This window comes from Strix aluco, chromosome 2 (assembly GCF_031877795.1).
Source record: "Strix aluco isolate bStrAlu1 chromosome 2, bStrAlu1.hap1, whole genome shotgun sequence".
In the NCBI taxonomy this organism is placed as follows: Eukaryota; Metazoa; Chordata; class Aves; order Strigiformes; family Strigidae; genus Strix; species Strix aluco.
Window position 1 is genome coordinate 1,832,605 of NC_133932.1, and position 6,000 is coordinate 1,838,604.

Consider the following 6,000-nt stretch of genomic DNA (forward strand, 5'->3'; position numbering starts at 1 on the left):
TTTATTCCTGGAAACACCCACACACCTGAAAGTCCTGATGAGAATATCGTTTCTTTTACACAACTCCTACTGGAGGGTAGGTAAGGCTGAGGTGAAGCCCACATTCCCAAGAGCCCCTCTCCCTTCAGGGAAGCTTGCATTTCAAGACTGAAATTAGAGGACTGGACTTTGAATTCAGAGCTGTTGTGCACTCTTTATACACACATGTAGGTAAATAAAATAGGGGAGAACTTTGTAGAGTCGGGCTGATGGTTGGACTCGATGATCCCAAGGGTCTTTTCCAACCTGAATGATTCTGTGAGTCTATGAAAATATTACTCATGTTTCAAAGTACCTCTGGGGATGGTGGGTATAGGGGCTAAATGTACTAAACACCTCCCTGCAGCCTGGTCTGAAATTCTGCTTCCCACCGCTCCTCGGATTCCTGTCTCAACAGCTTCTGCAGGCCACGCTGACGCTGTGCGGTTGCTGACAGTGCAGAGCTCCCCGAGCTGGCTTTGAGCTCGCTTCGGAAATAGAAACAATACAGTCAAGTCAGCACAGCACTGCACCTAGCCAGGGCACAGCAACTTGTTCATGCAACTAACTGCTACCCGGTGGGGACGAATGATTCCACCCAGCGCAATGCAATGATGTATCAGTTGACTTGGAGCTAGTTCTGGGGTCACTGACATACGCAGAAGGCACATGGTTCCTGCTGGTATGAAATGTTGTGGTTCTCTTGAAATCAGCATAAAGATCACTCAAAGGCACGATGTGCACCTGCCCCGAACTCCTGCACAGGCCACAATGGCTAGGAGCCTCGCTTTGTGATTACGTTGTGGTTATGTTCTAGCCTCCCAGAAAGGCTTCCCTTGAACCCTGCTCCAGATCGGGCAAAGAAGACTGGGCTTACTTGAAGAAGTGCACTGAGAGCAGGTGACTGAGAAGTGGGGAGGAAGTGACTCAGAGGACCAGATGAACTGACAAAGATATTTGATGAGAGAAAAGGAACAGGAACCTCCAGATAAATTCTAGCTCCCCTCTACGCTGGAGGTCCAAAGCATTTGAGTCAGCCCCTCTTTTCTTTGGTCAGGAGGTTGCACAGATATAAGTAATTGTTAAGGCTCTGCTTGAGCAATAGGAAGAAGATGTTTCACTTCTCTAATTCTTTAAAATGCTGAAATCCTTGGCTTAAGGAATGAACAGGATATCTTCACTTGACAACAAAGCCTGAGACTATTTTTCTTCCCAATGGAGATGCTTCCTAGCAATCCCCCAGTCAAGGGTGAGCAAGCTAAGGATATGAAAGAGGAAGTTCTGCATTTGAACACCACTTGCAGCACTTCCAATGATGTGGCCTGGAAATCCACTAGCTCAGCTAGGTCAGGACTAACCTCTGCACTATCCTGGATGTCACGCTGTGTCTATTATCCCCAGTCTGGCTGCACAGAATACTAAGGCTGTATGTGATATGTCCTCTACTATTTCAAGTAGCTGGAGTAAGGAGACGTGAGAAATCTGTGGGAAATTCTTTCCTGGCATAAATCAACAGAGGTTGGCGGATAGGAGCTGCTGTATGGAGACATTTGCAGGGTGTAGAGGCATTTCTTTCATTTTCTGCAATGAGTGCTACACATGTAAGCAGAAGCAGGAGATTCTTCTGCCTGATTTAGGGTTTAGACAGTTATTTCTGTCTTAATTTGCTTAGTAAACGTCAGTAAGGCTGAGAGAAGATGGATTTTAATAGAAGGGACATTTCTAGTGAAGAAATTAAAGTCCTTGCATCAGATCATTCACAGAAAGGTGCAAGATAACTTTCTAATCTTCAGGAGATAGGATACTGGTTTAAATGACAGTACATAAAGCTTAATATCTGTTTCAGTACCACACCTGCATTGTTCTAATTTCTAATGTTTCTACAATTCATGATTATGTAATGTTTTATAAAGTCTTTTTTTCTTACTTCAGCAATATCTGGTGATAAGGACGTATGCAGCCCATTTATGCAGTGAATGAAAAGTTACTTCCTTTTCTTGCCTTGAAGTTGGTATGAGGTGAGGTGAGGCATCCTGCTGTTCTTGCATTGTGGGGATCAAGGGAAACAGAAACTAATTTCTAGACACAATAATAATAATAATATTTAGCTATCCAAGCTTGAATCCTAATCTCTCTGCCTTTCTTCTACAAACTCTGGTTTTCTCCCTTCCTATTCAGACTGCATTTAACACCACCTGAAGGAATAACAGAAGGCAGTAAGAGAAGCACATGATTCAAGTCTGAAATATCTGATGGTCATAGGATTTGCTAATACATGACCAGGTTTTTAAGGCCACTCTGAAATGACAGACCGCAGTTTAGGAGGGATTTCTGTGCAAAACATATTCCCTACTACACTTGGAGAAAGATATGGCACTGAAAGTGTTGCTGGGTCTGAATGTTCCCTGTAACTTAGAAAAGCTACAGTCTTTTCAAAGTGTGGTCAAGGCGTGCAGTAATCAGCCTTGTATGTGTGGGGGTGTGTATTGCTCTTGTTACTGTCTGTAAATAATTTCAGTCAGTCGTGGAGCGTTTACATGAAGGAAGGTCACAATATTGATTAAAAATGTATGCCAGGTTCATTGTAATTTTCTGCACCTGCATCAAAAAGACTTCTCAAAGACAGCTATAATTCCACAGAGAATTAGCAAAACCTCAAGCTGGCCATCTGACATTATTATCTTCAGCATCTTACTTTCAGAGACTAGAGAGGAAACCTCTTGCAGCCTGTCTTCTCTGTGAAGTCCAGCTTACAGCAAGACATCCACAGGCATCTCGCAGCTTAAAATCATTCTTAAACTATATAAATTACATTGAGATCCACCATGACATTCATCTGTCAGGAACACAGCTGTCACAGGGGGTTGAAATTAGTCTTCTTTTCATAAAACAAAAAGCCATCAGCATTGTATTAAAACATTTGGACAGAGGTAAGTGGAACTTCAGGGGACGGGAGATGGAGGCAGACACCTTTCCTCCAGCCTCACTAATCCTTCCCCATCGTCCAAGTGATCTGATCTCACAAGTAGGACATGGGGGTTGCAGGGATTTTTCCTAGGGCACTTATCTCCACAGCCAAAGCAAGTAGTGTAGAAGTTGCTGTGACTCTCTCCTTCTCTCTGACTCCCTCTCCCTGGCAAAACCCCATTCCTGCTCCCCTCTACCCCTTTGACCCACTGACACGACAGCTCCATTCTCCTGCATTGCTTGGAAAGTGCCACCAGCTGGGATATAGGAGTCTTTACCTTCCTTTGCACTGAGGGAGCAGAGAAGACATGAGAGAGATGGCATCTCATTCCACAAGATGAGATGTTGAGATGAAAGGAGAGATAAGAGAGGCCGAGTGGAGCACACAGGGAGTCACAGTATGCAGAGCAGGGCCCTGAGACGGTGTTGTATGTACTGTGATACTGCATTAATGTTAGTGGCTAATGGCTGCAACTGGGACATGGTTGTGCTTGTGCGCCTGTTTCCCAACAGTATCGAGTGTAGCTTTGTCTAATCTGGTTGAGCAGTGGGGCTAGAAATGGGAAAGAAAGCTTTTCTTTTCAGGTTCACCACCATCACATTGACCAAGAGCATTCAGTGATATATCTTGTCCTGAAAAGGCCAAACTTTTCAAGCTAAATGGGGACAAATTCATTAGTTTCAGTGAAATTTTGCCTCAAGGTTTGAAGTACCTTCTGTGAAATAAACTGACAGGTTATCCTGATTTGCACACACTCATTTCCTCAATCATATCTAGAAGTGCCTTTTGGGAAGCTCTAATCCTTTGATTAGATAGCTATAATAGCATATAAACAAAAAAATAAATGGAAATACGGGAGATTAAAAATGTGATCTGATCACCACATGCAAATATGTGCACAGGGGAAAAGTGCAGGTGGTAAGGGACGTTTTCACTCAATGAAAAAGGTGCGACACGCACCAAGCTACAGCCAGTCAAATTCAAACTATAAATCGGGCACGTATTTTTAACAGTGAGCATGACTAATCATTGGAACAAACTACTGTAGGAAGTGATGATTCCCATGCCTCGTTTCCTTTAGGTAAAGACTAGCGGCCTTCTTAGAAAAAGTGTTCTATTGGAGCCTGGGTTATCTCACCACAGAGAATGAGTACTGTTAGCACCTCTACTGAGACGAAGAACAGGATACGCAAGAAATCTAAAACACCCTTTATTCATACCTATTCACTTCTCCCAGGATAGATCTTAAACATCTTAGTGAATTGTGTAGCAGTGATGAACCTAATCTGTGGGTGATTAACAGACGTTACGGGTTGTCAGCTTTAGGTTTTTACCCTGCACTACTCTTGACTTTTCCAGTGAAAGAAAGATAGTTATACTGGGGAGGCTAAACTGAAAAATAATATGAAATTTAAAACTTCCTCAAGATCATGAAAAATCTGGATGAGGACATAATCTCTGGATCTTGTACCACGCTTTGCCTTGCCTCATTTCTGTGTATCTCCTTCCAAAGTACACTGATAAAAGCTTCAGCAACCTCTAGAATCTGAAATGGAGGACAGGTTTTGTTGTCTCCATTCCAGCAGCACGTATCTTATTTTCTGAGGAAAATGTTTTTCCATGAAAGAGGGCTGTCCTAGCAAAGGATCTGTGTTGTGACTCAGATCACACTGAAATTATTATCTCCAGATTGGGCTGTCAGCCATAAATTTGGAAGGTTTGGAAATATTCCATATTATTCAGATAAATTCTGTGCTGCATTTACCTCTAATATGATCAACTCCTGTGCCACTAACTTTCAGGAAAAAGACACAATATATATTTAAGAGAGGAAAATCCTGATCCAGTTGAAAAATATTTAGCATCCGAGGAGTTCCCCACAATGGAATTTTTCCTTACATTTATGTACTGGGCGTATGTGGCAAGGTTTGGTAGTGGGGTAGTGGACCCACTGTAGGCACATCTTAGCCCATCAGCAAATCTGGAGGTGCCTCTGTGAAAGCACATTTTAAAAAAGGCAGAAAACACCACATAGGAAACAAAAAGAGTGAGAAACAGTAGAGAAAGCCTCAAGGTCAGAAGAGGAGGAGGAGGGGTGTTGCATGGTGCCAGAGCAGATATTTCACTGCAGCCCATGGAGAACTCGCACAGAGCACAGAAAAGGTGTGAGGAGGAAGAAGCACCAGAGAGGAACTGCTTTGTACTGACTGTAACCCCGCCACCCCCTGCATCCCCCCTGTGCCTCTGGGGAGGGTAGAGGAGCTGGGAATGGAGTTGAGCACAGAAAAGGGAAGAGGAAATTGTTTTAATGTTTGTCTTCTTGTTTCCCACTACCCAAATCAGTAATTAAATTCTTACTTTAATTTGCAATAAATTAATTTTCCCCAAGTCAAGTCTGTTTTGCCCATGAGGGTAACTGATAAGCAATCTCCTTGTTTTCATCTTGACCCATGAGTTTTCTCATTCCTATTCTTCCTATTTCCTTCTACTCTACTGCTGAGGGTGTGGGTAGTAAGCGGGCAGCTGGTGGGCATTTGGTTGTTGGCCAAGTCTAGTCCATCACAGTTGCGTTAGGCATAAAACAAAGAGTTCAGTTATAATTGGTTTAATTGAAATGTGCAAAATCCAAAAGAATCTCTAGTATAGCTCCAGAAAGGTCAGTTTATTCATCAAGCCTTGACTTTTCCTTGTAGTCTCACTGTTTTTAATGTGTAGGATGGAATTTCCTGATTTCATGGTGCTGTTCTTGCCACTTCCTGAGGAAGGCAGGAGACTTGATCTGGGGGGTTCAGGATAGGCCAGAGGGAAAGACCTCTTCCAGTTTTGCTACTGGCTCATTCTGTCACCTTCAGTTTTTATAAGTGAATTGTAAAAACTGCTTCTGTCACAGGGAAGCTCAACTCCCAAGGCTACGTATATTATATACGTACAATGTTTATGTTATGATGGGGATGCATGTATCGGAAACGGAACAAATGGGCTTCTCCCATGTAAGCAGACTTGCTAACCTAAAC